This window comes from Camelus bactrianus, chromosome 4, assembly GCF_048773025.1.
Source record: "Camelus bactrianus isolate YW-2024 breed Bactrian camel chromosome 4, ASM4877302v1, whole genome shotgun sequence".
NCBI lineage: Eukaryota > Metazoa > Chordata > Mammalia > Artiodactyla > Camelidae > Camelus > Camelus bactrianus.
In genome coordinates, this window is record NC_133542.1 from 55,684,878 (window position 1) to 55,701,671 (window position 16,794).

Sequence of the window (16,794 nt, forward strand, 5' to 3'; positions counted from 1 at the left end):
GTCAAGTTTGTGATGGAGGCTTCAGAACCACCTCAACTTAGGATCTTCTGTACACTTGGATGATGAGAACATCAGTAGTGTCCATGAGAGCCTGAGGAAGTAGACCCCAACCCTAATTCCCCAGCTCTACTTAGTATTCTACTATTCCCTTGGCTCTCTGAGGACTACAAGTAAACCATTCAGAAGTAGTGGTACTACTACTACCATCATTATTATTTAGAACAATGAATAAGAGAACTGAATAGCTTTTATTTAGTGACCCAGAAACCTATTTCAGTAGAAATTATGCCTCCCTATACATAATCTTCTGGACTATCTTATTCCAGAATATTTTAATATATGGCTAACAAGAGGCTCAAATTATCACAAGTCTCACTTCAGTACTTACTCAACAAGTGAAATGACAGAAGAAACGATTATCATGGCCCTTACAACAACCTGGACATTCACCAAATATTCCGGGTTTCTAGCCTTAGGACTTTGCATATGCTTTTCTGGCTTCCTGGACCAGTCTTGCCCCACTTTCTGCAGAAGCTGCTGCTTCTTAAATGAAGCTTAAATGTCAGCCACAGCCCTAGGCCTTCCAGGAGTAGGATCACTCTACCTCAGTAAGTCATCTGTGACTTTCCAGCTGAGTCCCCCAACACTTCAGACAGGCTCTAATTACTTTATTTATTCACTGTCTGTTCTTTCTTAACTCTCTCCCCATTCAAAAGCCATTTCCATGCTTGTCCTTTTCATTCTGTGCCCACGTTGTCGGTAATGGCTCAGTGAAGAGTTACTGAATTTTAAAACCAATGAGTTTCACAGTTAACGAGATTAGGCAGGACTTTGATTTTTGGTTGTATTTCAAAGTTGTTAAAATGTCAATTATGGCAGCTGTTAGACTTAGTTACTACAAATGAGTGATCCAGCACCCTGTTGTTTGTACAATATAAAAGTTGTTGAATTTTCAAGGCTAATGTACAGGTAAGAGCTCACATGTCCCAAACCATGCCTTCCTGAATTTCCAAAGCCAGAGCCACAGTAGGTAATTCGGCATTCAGTATGTGCCAGCCATTCCATCAACATAAGAACTGACTGAGGAGAAAGCAAAAATATGAACAAATTACAACTACCATTTACTGAGCATTTACTACATACATGGTACTTGGATATTATACTTTTCATCCTCCTAATAATCCTGAAAGGCAGTTTTGAGGTTTTTTAAAACCCCACTATAAGATGAGAAAACAGAAGCTCAGAGAAGTGAAGTAACGTGTCGAAGAAGACAAGGTAAGTAATTATCTGAGTGTTGAATGAAAACTCAGGTCTGTCATTTCTAAAGCTGGCACGTCTCACTACAAAATATCATCTCTGAAATCTAAATTTTTACCTTTTCACATCCAAAAGATTAAACCGCAGTAGCTAATACTGAGCTATTATAACACAGCCCTTTTTAGAGGGAAAAGCTAGGAAACCAACTCCTCCTTTAGTTTGTTGTCAAGAAGTTTAAAGAATTTTTTTTTGTTCATGGAGCACTTATGCAATTTTACATGATGACCCCGAGAATCAAGGCTCAATCACTGAGGTCTCAGCATAAATCAAAAGGGAAAATGATAATAAATGTCTTTGAGCTAATAGTGGAAAAGTATCAAAGTCTTCAAGGAGTTACAGGTTAGCAGGAAAAGATATGAAATATAAATGACACTTCATTTACTGTAAGAAAAAGGTACAAATGTTCAGAGTAATTTCTTTCCACCATGAATTCCTAATGAAATATTGAGATCAACGTCAAACAGGTTATTGAAATAGGACCTGGAATATATGTCACAGTAAGTCAAACCGAATGAAGTAAGTTAGAGGAAACAGAGCCATGGGATCCTTCATCTTTGGTTTCAAGAACAAAGAATTGCTTTTTTTTTTCTTTTTTCAAAGCAATAGTACTTAAAGTTATTAGTCATGATGAAAATGCCAAATTTTTAAGGTAGAGTTACAGGTTCAATAGATGCTGGACAAAACCAAAAACAATCTCCCCTTTAAAACAAAACTTCTAAAAATAATTTTTAAAACAACCTTAATGTCAGGTTCTCATATTTGTTATTATTTTGATAGATATACCAAGATAATTTAAAGAGAAATGTTTTCAGAAAAATTCTTTATTCATCAGGACATATCCTCAATTTCCTATTTTCAAAAGAATTATAATCATATGGTTTCTAATTATAAAATACATGTTCATTCAATACTTGAAAAATGAGAAGGAAACCCTCCCATAATCCCACAAACCATGATAATTTTCCTACAAGTAGAAATATGTTTATATATTACATATGTAATATATATTTCAGGCTCAATTTTAGAATGCTCATAATCTTCTCCCTACTCTATGCTTGGGCATTAGGGTTTTCCAGGATGATAATAATTTTATGTAATTTTTTTTTAATTAAGGTGGTTTTTATTAAACACATGGTTGTACATGATTTCATTCATATGTCTTTGAAAAGCTTTTCATATAAATACATTTGGATGTCTTTTGCTGCATGGTGTCTTTATAGTGAATTCAAAAACCATGTTACTAAAAGTCTACAACTATCCTCACTCCACCTATGTTATCACATACTGTCTCACTGGCCTTATTCAGAACGACACGAGTTTAGGGTGTCAAAGTGCTGTCAGGGAAGACCCATCTTGCTGGCCATCGATTCAGCATTATTTCTTTTCTCTTTGCTTAATAGCCATCTACATTAAAAATCTGTTTCAGAATCTCACATTGTATTTACCTGTGAAAAAGGAGTGGGTTTCACCCTTGCTCACTCTCATCCTAAAGCCAGTTCAGAGGCTTCCTCTTCCATATCATCAACTACTTCTGAGGTGTCATGACCCTTAGCCTTTTTTTTTTTTTTTAAAGAGGAGGATTTATCATTGTCTCACACAATGGAAAAAATGGCAGAAGGTACCACTTACAGCTCGTAAAGGTCTTGGGCTGAAAAAGCTGTAGATGATCTTTGTGTAGACACTGCTGTCCTTCACATGGACTCCCAGATCTGATCCTCCATCCCACACCCCCCAGCTCCACAAGGTCATTGTTCCTCTTCCCATCAAACCCCACCCCAGCCACCCAACCACAAGTGAGATAGGGAACTCTTTCAAAATTTCCTGTGTTGGCAGAAAGTTTACACCCTGCTTCCCTCCAGCCTGCCTTTTGGATCTCAGAAGTTCGTGTTGAAGATTGAAAAAGAAAAACTCACCTACTGTTTCCCTCCCTTTCAGTCCTGCTTCCCCCAGAGTTAGTGTGAAAATCACTGAGGAAAGGTCCCATGTAAGGAGGTAGAGAGAAAGAAAGCATGATGGTTCATATTCCAAAAAGTCATTGCACTAATTCAATCACTGTCTGCTCCTCAAGGACTACGAGCAGCTTGAGGGAAGCACCAGTAAGAAGCGCCACTCCTGGTGCCAGCGCCCACTGCTCAGCACACTTCTGGCACAGCCACGTAGCCTCAGAAGTGCTCGCTAAATGGATACACATGTGAGCTATCACAATTTTTGATTATCAGATATGGAGAAAAGTTGGCTGCAACAAATGATATTCTTAACAACTTCCAACAGTGCAACGTTTCAATCAAGCAGAAAAATGCTTTACTTCTAAGTGGAATACTGGAGTACTTAGTGTAAACTGTTGAATTAAACAGATTTATGACAGTTCTGCAAAAGTAAAAGTTTACAAGGTGTTTTAAAGAAACTGATATCACAGGCCATATAATTTCCACAAGCATTTCAATGTAAGACTGTGTAATTCCTCTGCATCTGATGGTGATGTAAGTGCAGGCGTCAAACACTCAGCTCTCCACCCTCAGTCGAATGGGATGACCAATGGATATAAAATTAAGGAAAATCCAGCATCAGCACTGGAAAATAGGAAGGATGCCATGCATATGCCTAACACGTTAGGAAATGTATATTTCATATAGGCTGATGGTAATGAATAGGTTCCATTTAGGCTCTATTCGTGAATGTCCTTGTGACAGACAAGGAATAGCAAGAAAGTGGAGGGATCTAGACAATTCCCATGAGACCAACAAATTTGCAGGGGTGAAAAGAGACCCTGGGACAGGAAAGCCCACAATCAAAATACGAGTTGTGTTGTTAGGCTTTCTTCTTGAGCCAGGAGCCACCTCAAGGAGAAAGTGCTCAGAACAGAAGTGAGAAGCCACTTTCAGTGGGAGGCCATCCCAAACAGGGTCATCCTAGGTCCTGAAAAGATGCTGTAGGTATAAATAAGAAAATCACTTTGAAAAGATGAAATGCTTCTTTTGAAATATTTATTCTAAGAAATAAGAACACAAATATGCCAATTTGTGTCTCAGAAAGGTTCCAGAGGGTTTCTGAATGAGAGTCTAGTAACAGAGTCAGTAGTGGAAGTAAAACAAACAAACAAACAAAAACATAGTTGTTGAATGTGGCATAGATGGCTGATCGTCCACCAAAAATTCATAGTCCCCCTTCCATTATTATTCTTGGGAGGCACTTGCCCCTTGACATTGGGGTAGAGCCATATGAATAGTGCTTGACAAAGGAGTATGAGCAGATGTGAAGCATCTCTCCTGGGCTAAGGTTTTTAAGAAGCCAGTGTGCCTGCTCTATCGAATCTTTCTGCTTTGGCTGGAAACAGAGGACTCAGAGGCCCTCAGGGATGGAAGGAATCTGGGACCCTGAACCGTCAAGTAGAGGGGGAACAAATAAATTTCTATTGCTAAGCAGAATGCTGGAGTTTGCGTGGCATTGTAAATGGTTTAATAGCTGCAAATTCCTTCCCTCCCAGTATCCACACCCCTAGCAATGTGACTTTGCTGTGCCTTCAGAAAAGAAAAACTATTTCCTCTCTATGATTTCTTCACCAACCAAAGGAAAACTCTGTTTTTCCGTACTCTACTATACTCACACCAATGCTTCACTTCTGCTACCAGATGTGTATGTTTTTTCCCACACAAAGGAATTCTCCAGTTCTCTGTGGACACACACTAGGTGTCCTATAATTCACTTAAATTCTGACACTACCTACCTAAAGTCAGCACCAGATCCCTCTAGTTAAGAACTTAGTCCCACAGGATTGCTCCCACTTTAGATGACAAACACAAGTGCAGGTTGTCATCCGTGCTTCTGACTGACCAGCTATAAATCAAGGGCTCCCATGATCTCCTCCTCGGGTTCACTAATTTGTTTAAATAGCTCGCAGAACTCAAGAAAACAGTTTACTAGCTAGATTACTAGTTTCTTAGAAAAGGATAAAACTCAAAGAAACAGTCAAATGGAAGAGATACATAGGGTAAAGTACGGGGTAAGGGGCACAGAGCATGCATGCTCTCTCTCCCTTGGTGTGCCAACCCTCCCACGTGTTCAGCAACCTGGAATCTCCAAACCCCTTTGCTTAGGATTATTATAGAGGCTTCATTACATAGGCACAGTTGATTCAATCACTGGCCATTAGTGATTAGTCTATCTCTAGCTCCTCTTCACTCCCCAGAGGTTGAAGGATAGGGCAGAAAGTTCCAACCCCCTAATAGTAAGGTTGGTTTGCCTGGTAACCAGTCCCGTACCAGAAGCTATTCCGGAGCCCCCAACCACCATCAGCTCATTAGCATCTAAAAATACACAGTCATTTTGAAGATTCCAAGGATTTTAGAAGCTCTGTGCCGGGAACAACAGGGACAAGACCAAATGTATATTTCATATTGTAAGTCACAATATCTCACCTTCTACCCAGAAGTGGATAAAATCTAGCTGGCCTCGTGACTTGTTTAGACCTACAGAATGTGGCAGTAGTAACACTGTGTGGGTTCTAGAGCCTGGGCCTTAAGCTCCTCTCCTCACTTATTGGAATACTCCCATCACCATGTAAGGGGGCCTGGGTCAGCAGAGAGACTGAATGGAGAAAGACCCTGAAGCCATCAGAGGTCACAGAGCCATAGGACTGAGCCCAGGAGAAATCAGTAGAAGAACCACACAATATAAAACTCAGGGGGAAATAACATTAAAAAATACAATGGAGATAAAACAGATGTCTCTGAATTGCAAACTTCCAGAAAACAGTGGAGTGATATCTAGAGCATTCTGAGGGGAAAAGATGTGACAAAGAACTCTGTAACTAAACAATTGCTTTGTATATATGAGACTGAAAATTTTATACTGAAGGATATAAGACATGGAAATTACATCATTCTTACATGCTTCCAGAAAAGCATGTATGGTTAAAAATTTCTTGAAGATTTGATCAAGACATAAACAACAATTTTAAAATTCAATAATGTGGAAGTTGTGGTAGAAAAGCCTCAGTGATACAAGTGTTAAGTGAAACTTAACAAAGAACCGTTTAAATAACTATAAGTGTTTTAAAAACGTAATACAGATGTTAATAATTCTTAAAAGAGAAGCTATATGATTAAAATGATAATAATTTGGGTCAAAGTCAAAATTATTATCAATAAAAAACAGGGCATGTGGGAATAGATACACAAAGGTATGTTAAATTTCTTATGCTAAATTTCTTTAATTATCAACATCAAGAATTAAAGAGAATATATTCAAATATTTTTTTATTTAAAGGGAAAACAAAGCCAAATAAAAAGACTGCATCTTTTATTTTTATCAGTGAGACTTAGCAATATATCCACAGTCCAGTGATTTCTTAATAAATTATATATAAACACATGTATGTGCAAGTTCATATGCATGCATTATAGAACAACATATGGTGATGGAATCATCAAAAGGATGAGATAAACCTGAAATTAACACTAATTTAAAATAAATTTAATTGCATTTATTAATAACACAAACTTTTTTCTTTCACTAAAATAATAATGACTTAAGCAGGAGCAGAATGATGAATTTGCTCTCAATGTTTTAAAAAGTCTTGATTCCACACTTTGCAATACAGCAATTCAAAGGTGTGATTCTGGATCCATTTTTATTTCAAACTTGGTTTTAGTGACTGTAATAGCTGGATAAGATCCTTCACAGATAGACAAACTCAAGGTGAAGGAGTATGTCACTGGCCACACTTAATAATCACAACACTTACGTTCTGTGTCCTCCACCAATTATGTAATTGTTATTGTTGAAATGTGGTAGTAAATTTCCACCTTCCACAATATTAATCAATTACTCTTGAAAACAGATCAGTACATGTTATATTTTTATGCTTCAACAAATGGGTTTAAAATTCTCTTAAACTTTTAAACAGGATAAAAATTCTATTTCAGGTTTTATAAGTGTGTTGATATGAGAGATTATTTTTTATAGGTGTAACATTTATATAGTTTTCAGCAATGTATCAGATAGCAATGGAAACACACCAAGAAACATTTCCAAACATCCGTTTTGAAAATGCTCTCTATTACCTCATAACGTGGCTAATGGTGAATTCCTGCCAGGAAAAGGGAAAGTATTAGCTAGGCCTGGTTTTTTTTTTGGGGGGGGGGAGTTGTTATTATTGTTCCTTGTGTCCGTGTTTGCATAGTGGACATTACTTTCAACCTGCGTGGTTTTTTTTTAGGAGTCATTTTAAGATCTTTGCCAATTCTGTGAATTTGCTTAGACAAAAGTAAACAAATAACAATTAAATCCACTTAACTGAATACACTTAAATTACAGTGAGTCAAGGAAAGTGAGCAAAAAGTGTAAAAGTGTCAATGTCACTCACTCTGATTTCTAGAAATCATTTTCTTCTCACCCCACTTATTACGAATAAACTGAGTCTGTCTTGCATGTGGACCAGAGCAAAGTATCAGTTTCAGTTCACATTCGATATTAGTAAAGCTTAATATCTTTCTTAATTTTTGAAAATAATAAAAATATTTTCTTCAGTCTGCAATGAATACCTTGCACACCAGCTGGGGTATATATATATATATATCCCACTCTGGAAAATGTAATAAATCAGTATGGAAGTATAACAGAAAGATGATCATAGAAATGAGACCAAATATATCAATGATGGCAGTAAATATAAATGATCAGAAATCAAAACCTAACTCTAAGAGATACATCTAAAACCAAAGTATTAAATTATTTTAAAAGCTTAAAAACAAAAAGACAGGGAAAGGCACACTTTTGTTTTAGCAGGCCCAAACAAACAGGAATGAGGAGTCACAATATTAATTTCAGACAAAAGAGTATCAAGTATCGTTACACAGGAAAGGGAGTCTCCTTGCACACTGACAGAAAGCACAGTGTACAGAGATTTCAAGAACAAAAATGCATATGGATTAGAAACTCTAGGCAAAATATACAGGAAACACAACTGTTAGAGACTAAAATACCACCCAGCCTTGGCCATTCAAGTGGATAAAAACCAACCAAGAATATAGAAGATATGAATAATAAAGTTAATAATAAATATATATATAGTGATTTCAGGGGAAGAAACAGAGAATATGCCCTCATTCCAAGATTTTATGGAACATTTACATAGATAGATCATATATTTGACTGCAAAAATAAAGCCAATATAAATTCCAAAAAGTAGGAATTGTATAGGTCATATTCTCAGATCACAATATAATTTAAATGTAGAAATTAATACCTAACATGGTCTCATTGGCTTTTTCTTGTAAGCCATGCTCCCCAAACCATAAACTTTCCACCAAAATATCATAGAAATTCCTACAATCTAGGAATATATGTCTATTATGCTCTTGAAATATTCCTCTTCAAACTTTATGGAAAAAATAATTCAAGGCTTAAATTACTTCATAATTGAAGAAATACACGCATATTATAAGGAATCTGACAATCAACTAAGGTGCAAAGAAAAAAGGCAAAAATCACCCATAACCATACTATCCAGAGATATTTTTGATTTTACCACTTCAGGCTTTTTCCTGTATATACATACATTAAATGCACACACAAACACACAAGCACTCACATGCTTTTTTTATTTTTATCACAGAATAGGGTTATAGTGTAAGTTTATAATTTTCTATTCATTAACTAATGTATCACAGGCATAATTCTATGTCAATAAATAAGTTTCCACTGTTGTCTTTAAAAACTGATTTTTCACAGTGCATGGATATACCAGGAGTTAATTCACCAATCTTCCATTGAACTCTTTATTCACTGATCTATTAATATGCGACCATATATATTGCTTGTGTTGTGCTCCAATTTATCATTTGATGGTGTTAATTTTCTGTGTTGTTTCTATTGTTGTTTGATAAGTTTGGTTAATTTTTTACATTTGTATTTTTGTTCATTTGGTTTGGTTATGCTAAGATATTTTAAAAATTTTATATAGTTAAAACTATTACATTTTTCTTTCATAATTTCTGATTTTAATATCATTTTAAACTGCCTTACATATCCCAAAACTATAGAAAAATCTGCTTATATTTTTTTCTCGTTTTAAATTTACTTTTGAAAACTTCAATCGATTTGCAATGTATCTGAGTACAAGGCATGAGACTGGGAGACAGTATGCATAGTGGTTAGTAGCATGAACCCAGCATCAGACTGCCTGTGTTCAAATTCAAGCTCTATTCCTGACTAGTCAGACAAATTATTTAGCTTGTGTGCGCCTCAATCTTCTCATCTGTAAAATGGTGATAAGAAGAGTGTCCACTCATAGAATTACAGTGAAAATTAAAACCTTTAATTGGTATAAAGAATGTAGACCCATGCCTTACACATAGCACTAGCTATCCAAATATCCAAACTATTTTCCAAATGACTAGCCAATTCTGACAATCCATTTACTGAATAACCTCTGCTCTCACTCCTAATTTGAAATCCCATTTTTATCATTGACTAAAATCTAGTATATTATCTATCTGGCCCTATCCCTATACCAGGACTTTATGTTATTCTAATTTTGTAATGTGCCTTCACACATCTGGTGCAGGTATGACTTCATCACTCCTCTTTTCCAAAGTGTTCTTCTCTCACCCTACCCTGGTATTTTTCTAGATGAAGTTAAAAATATTTCATCAAATTCTAAAAAACAATTCCACTGGAATTTTAATTGGGGTTGTGTTGAATTTATGAATTGATTTAAGGGTATTTAGCCTCTTCACATTAAAATAATTTTAATAACAAATAGTTTACATTTTCCAAAAATATGCACTGCCTGTGTTTAACAAACGGATAAACAAGGTTCAGAAAGTCTCGGGCGCTTACAGAGGAAACAGGTGGCAGAGTCCAAGATTTATATCTGGATCTGTTAAGTTGTCACCTAGGTGACAATTACTAAAATGTGTGATTTAGTGGTGTGATTTATGATCATTAATTTGAATAAAGATATATTCAAATATTATTTTAGAGATTAAATATTTTTTTCCCAGCATGTTCACACTTCCACCTATTTTCCTAGCCATTCCTTTTCTATTTCATGATGTGCATTCCAAAAGCAATATGTAATCTTTGATGTCAATAAATTCTGCAAGTAGTGGCAATGTTCTCTGTCCACAGCATGACTAAAAGCAGAAAAATCTCACTAAATGCTGACATTTATTTTTCTATTTAGTAGTACATTTAACCTAGAGACAATATGTAAATGTATGAGTTTTTTCCTGGTTATATAAGGTACGTTTAACAGAAGAATTTCCCATGTTGTGAGTTTTTTTTAGTTTGCTGCAAAAACCTTTGACAGTCTACTGGGCGCCTGCATATATGTGAAGAATTGAATAAGACACAGTCTCTTGCCTCCAGAACCCTAGAGTTAAATGGTTAGACATATACAAATACTTTACATATATTTGGATATCATTGTATCCCATTTCTTGGAAATATGGACAAGGTAAAGGAACAGAGGGCTCTCTGGGGCCCCCTGAGGTCTTCGCTGAGTATGTGATCTTACCTGGGTCCCGATGGATGAGTAGAAACTAATCACTGGTCAGTGGGAGGAAGGGCAATCTACGAAGAGAGAAAAACAAGAGGAAAAGTGTGAGGTTGGAAAAGCAGGTCATATGTGAGAAACTGCACATGATTTAATATGCTGACCATTCAATATAGTTTCCATCCCCCAAAAGATGTCTTAGAACTTCAGTATATGAAGACTTCATCAGACTCTGGCCAGCCATTCATTTTCTCAAGGTCACTTTCCATTTATACCATCAATTACTTAAAGTTTTATCTCTCTTCTGACTTGATATTTTCCTAATTTTCTTCTTTTATGAAATTTGAGAATATCTTGAGCAGAAAAATTTATAAACACCTTTCAGCTTTCCTTCTGCTTAGGTGAAAATTTGACTAAGCTTCACCCATTTGTACTAGTCAGTTTGATATGTATGGTTCTGTGCGGCATCAACACATCCTTCATTAGAGTAACAGTCCCCTGTATGTTGTTTGAAAGTCTATCTGATCCCCAACTCCCAGTGTTTCATAAATCTGAATGCAGGGCCTAGGTCTTTGCATCATCTCTGCAGGAGACAGAAGGCTGAAGAAAGTATCTAGGCTTTGGAGGGTGAACTTAGGTTCCAACCCCAGTGCTGCCATTTGTCCTGTGAGTGATCTTGGGCAGGCCATTTGTCTTTCTGAGCCTCAGCTTCCTCAGCTAGAAAAATGTATGCCCTTGGATTTGCTTACCTGGGTCTCTGAGGAACAACATTGAATAATATACTCTCAACTTTTTGAGGATGTCTTAAGGCCTGAGGAAAATAAAATCCTAGGAGTGAAAAAAATGGATGACTTCCAGCTCATTAAAAGTTGCCAGTCTTTGAGTAGATTTTATTCTACCACATTGATAAGTCAGTTTATAAAACACCACATGGTAGAAATCATAATTCTTGAAGAGCAAATGTTCCTAAATTATGTCCATGTTGACTTTATAATTAGAAACAACACATTAGGGAAGCAGAAACGAAGTACCTAATAACTGCTAAAAATGCTTGCAAGAATCCACCACTCTAGGTTGTGCTATGTTCTGGGGTGGATCCAAAAAGACAAGAGGGGTATATCATTGCAAGGGCTTGTCTTCTGTCTATCTGATAAAAGCCATCATGGGGTATTTCTGACTCTGTAGCCCTCCATCTTTGTCTCCTTTTCTGCTTCCATTTGACTCTCTTACTCTACACTAGTGTGGTTAGCATCTATGACTTCATTCTCAGACTCATTTTGGCAGATGGCCACTCTTCCGTTTCCAGTCTCATGCACTAAAGGTCTCAGCCATAACAATAAGGCAAGAAAAAGAAGTAAAAGTCCTACCAATTGGAAAAATAAGTTAATTATTTGTTTATTTACAGAGGCATTATTGCTTATGTAGAAAATTTTAAGGAATCTACCAAAAAAATAGAATTACTAGAAAGAAGTGAATTTATTGTGATCACTGGATATAAAGTTAATATATATAAATAATTATACTTCTATATATCAATAAGAAAATAAAACTTTAGAAAGAATGCAATTTACAATTGCATCAAAAACATAAAATACTGAGTATGAAACTCATTTTAAAAAGAAATTTCTGGGGCAATAGAAATGTTCTGTATTTCAATTGAGTGGTGACTGTATAAGTATTTATGGTTGTTAAAACTCTTTAAGCTCTACACTTAAAATCTGTGCATTTCATTGTATGTGAATTTCACCTTAAAAAATCTTTTAATTGCCCAATTTTTTAAAGCTATCTGCAAAACTTTATACTAAGCAAGAGAAGGCAGACACAATAGGTCACATGACATGTATGACTCCATTTATATGAAATGCTCAGAATAGACAACTCCACAGAAACAGTGCAGGTTAATGATCACTAGTGGCTGGGGAGAGGAGAGAATGAGAAACTGCTTAATGGGCATGAGGTCTTACTTTGGAATGACAGAATTGTTTTGAAACTAGATACAGTGGTTGCATGACACTGTGAATGTACTAAATGCCACTAAATTTTTCAATTAAAATGGCTAATTCTATGATATGTGAATTTCACCTCAATAACTTATTTTAAAAACAACAAACATAAAAAGGACGTTGGATTAGAAAACAGACGTGAGTGTGCTTGAGACCTGGAGTTAGTCACTTCCCACCTTTGAGCCTAAGTTCTTTTAACTACAGCTTGGGGCATTTTCTATGTGCCTGGCCCTATGCTACAGGCTTTACATGCTTTTCCTCCTTCAAGTTCCATTTACAGATGAAGAAACAGGCTTAGAGAAGTTGAGTACCTTGCCCAAATTCATATATTTCCATCTGTGTTTCAACAAAGCTGAATTCTGTATCTCCTATCTATTGAAGTACTAGCTTTTTCAGCCGTCAGATCAGCAGACGCCCTGCACCCTTTCAGGGCTAGATAATGAAGTGGATCTCTAAGACCAAACCAAAGGTGAGAGCTCTAAAGAGATCTTGTAATTATAAACCATAACTGGACACTTAAAACCCCTGGTCTAATACCAAGCATCTCCAACCATCCTTGGCTAAAGACTCTATAGCTGTGAAATTCAAAGAACCTATCTTGTCTGAAAATTAGAGCAAAGAAGGAAGTCTTCAAGTGTTTTCCCTGTAATTATATGTGAAAATGAGAACTTCATACCAACTAACTAGTGTACCTCACTCCTCTGAGTACCCTTTTATTTTTTGTTGAGTGTCTTATATGCAAATTGCAATTTAACTTCTTTCTTCCCAAGCTTTTGCATTTTTCCATTTTGAAGCTTATTTATTATTCCTTGCAATGTCATAATAACAGGTTAAACCCAAGCTCTTGCAGGATTTTTGCCAAGATGAGATTTTTTGAAAAATCATATCTAAATTACTTCATGAAATAATGTTCCTATCTGCCTCCAAGCTGCTGTCAAGGCTGAGGCCAAAAGCTGTGCTAAGAACAGAGCAAACTGAGCCAGGGGTCTCCAGGGAAATAGTGGAGTAGAAACAGCTCTGGGGATATCAGTAGATATCATCTTATTTCATATTTTCCTCTAAATGGTGTAGGTGTTACCTTTACAAAGTACATTTCTTAATCAGATTCTGATCCTACAGGGGTTGGAAGCCCCCAGACCACATGCTCCTGGCTCTCGTCGGAACTTCTATTGTGATGAAAATGAAATATGAGGGAAACATCTCAGCTTTCTTCGACTAAGTAATCTGACCCTTAATATAAAATTCTGTCATTCATTTATTTAGCAAACATTCTCTGAATGCCTGCTAAAGTACAGGCACTGAATATAAACATAGGGATAAAAAACATAGTCCCTGCCCTTCAGAAAAATCACACTCTGATAGCAGTGATAACCATAAAAATACATTCTTACAGCACAAAGTGATAGAAGGTATTATTGCCCAAAGGTGGATTAGTGATAATTTGAGGGTCAGTGGTATATTATCCTTTTAATTTTGATTTGTTTATTTATTCTTCATTCACTCAGCAAAACTTTACTAAGTAACCACAATTTGCAATGTGCTATTCATTGCTTAGGGGTGCACAAAAATGAACTGGATAAAATAGTGTGCACAAAAATCTTTTGTCAATTTTATTGACTTAACAGAGAGACAATGCACATGCTAGTTATTTTCTGTTGCTTCTCATATCTATTATCAAACTTTTCATTCTGCTCTGTGACCCATAAAGTACACTCTCAGTGGACTTCAATATGGATAAATTTTCCTCCAAAATGTGTTTTATATAGGCAAACCACTATATCATTTGAATTCCTTGATCAATAATCTTTATAGCATAGTGAAACTATATTTATTTTTCTATTTTAACATCTACTTAAATTATGTCCACATTGTCTTTTCCATATACATCACAACACAGACATTTTTTAAGTTATCAGGTTTTTTCCAGTATTAAAATTTTCTAATTATACTTTCTGTACTGTGATTTGTTGTTGTTGTTGAGGTTATTTCTACCCAGTCCAGTTTTTTAAAATCTGGATAAATTCTGTAGATAAAAATCCCTTTAAGGTAATATAATCTTTTGTCAGTTTTTCTTCAATAATAAATTTAACTATACATATATTTGTTATCAATATTACTTTAAGTTCACTATCTCTACCTGCAATATTTAGTTGTGATTTCATTACCTAAAAATAAAATTAATGCTTTTAGAGTTGTTCAGTTTCAGAAGACCTTTTAATTTTACCTCAGCAGGATTAAAATGGCAATGTCAAAATGATGAGGTCAAAATATTTTGCTTTACATTGTGCAGCTTCTTGGATTTACACATCTGTAAAAGCACTTAGCACAGTGTATTTAGATTCGTGTCTGCCTCCCTCAGGAAAATGTGAACTCCTTGAGGGAAGAAATTAAGTATTATTCACCTCCGGGAAGTCAACACCTTGCTCAGCCTTTCCCAGATGGTGCTGAGTAAATGTAGGTTGACTGTAGAGTCATAAATGTTTTGGCTTTCTTTACATGCTCGTCTGTGTGTACGGCTTTCCAGGTGTTTCATCTAAAGAGCTAACCAGCATAATGTTGTCAATGTTCTTAAATGCAGGGAATCCTAAAGTACAGCCCTGGTACCCCCTTACTTTGATGAACTCTGTTCCTACTCCTGTCACAATTCATGCTCATTTGTCCACACCCTTTCGCAAGCTCTGGCCCTCAAGTGAAAACACTGAGTTTCACACCCCAGTCCTGACCTCGGAGCCATCACTCTTGGGGCTAGGTTCTAGCCCACCAGGATCTACAACAGGAGCTGAGAGCAAATGGGTTAAAGAGGAGGGGAGAAGAGGGAGGCGGGGAGGAAGGAAAGGAAGAAATGCTGTGCTAGTGTATGTTCATCTGACTGTTTACTGAAAGCTCCGTGGAGGCAGCAAGTTCATCTGTTTTATTCACTGTTACGTACCCAGCTCTGCGGACACTGCCTGGTACATAACTGGTGCTCAGTAAACATTTTTAATGGATGGGAGACCTGATAAAAGACACTCCAATTTACTGAGAACCTACTATTCAACAGGTTTGGTGCCAATCATTCTCACCGATGATCTCATTTTAAATGTCACCCTCAAGCCATCTTGGTGAGGTAGGTGGTATCAGTCCTGTTTTACAGAGAAAATACAGGGCCCTACACACTAGTGGTCAGTAACTCTTCACAGACTAGGCACCATGGAGTGAAAGCTTTGTCAGAGGAAAAGGGAACTTAGAGATGACCTAACCAAACCCTTTCCTTTTACTGAAGAAGATAAGCCCCGAATAGCTGAAGTGACTTTGCCGATGTCTCACAGGGCTTAGGGTTGGAGGCCGGACCTGAACTCAGATATCCCACCTCAGTTAGGGACCTTTCCCTCTGTTTTGATGCCTCCTGCTTGTTCCTAACACTGCCACATGTAGAGAAGACAGGAAACCATCAGTCATAGTCTTACCCCCCAAAAGAGCTAATTCCAAGTGTTCTTTAAATCATGTTCCACAGTCATCTACTATACCACTTTCTGATCCCCATAAACTCCATGACTTTGGTCTACTTGGGTGAACTTGTGTGCAGCTCTTGGCCCTTTAAGCCCCCAGCCTTGTATACGGCCCTGAAAATTGCGGAACTTTTTTATACTTGGCAGAGGAACATTTACAAAAGAACAGAACATGCTCTTTTTCTTGTCTTAACTTGACTCCATTGTTCACCAAATATATTTTTCTTTCTGTGGAGTATAACTGGAGAGTTTATGACACGATTTAACATTGAAATCTGTAATATAAAGATCGCTCTTTATCCCTATACTCTGACGGTTTGTCAAATAAGGTTAACGTAGATTGCCAAAAGCATGACTACATTATTAGATAATTCCTCAGGTTAGCTCTTTGCTAACATGAGCATGTTGCAGACAGAGGAATCAACAAGAAGAATGGGGATCAGGAAGCAAAGGAAGGGGAAATGCAAACACAAACTTGTGTTTCTCA

At 36.6% G+C, this 16,794-nt stretch overlaps 1 long non-coding RNA gene across 1 annotated transcript in view; it reads right to left on the reverse strand.

Moving 5' to 3' along the window:
- Positions 1–16,794, reverse strand: part of LOC141577372 (uncharacterized) — a 337,252-nt gene that overhangs the window by 286,408 nt on the left and 34,050 nt on the right. The window contains exon 3 of the long non-coding RNA XR_012506251.1: positions 10,838–10,893. This is a non-coding gene — a long non-coding RNA (uncharacterized LOC141577372). The remainder of the gene's footprint in view (positions 1–10,837; positions 10,894–16,794) is intronic.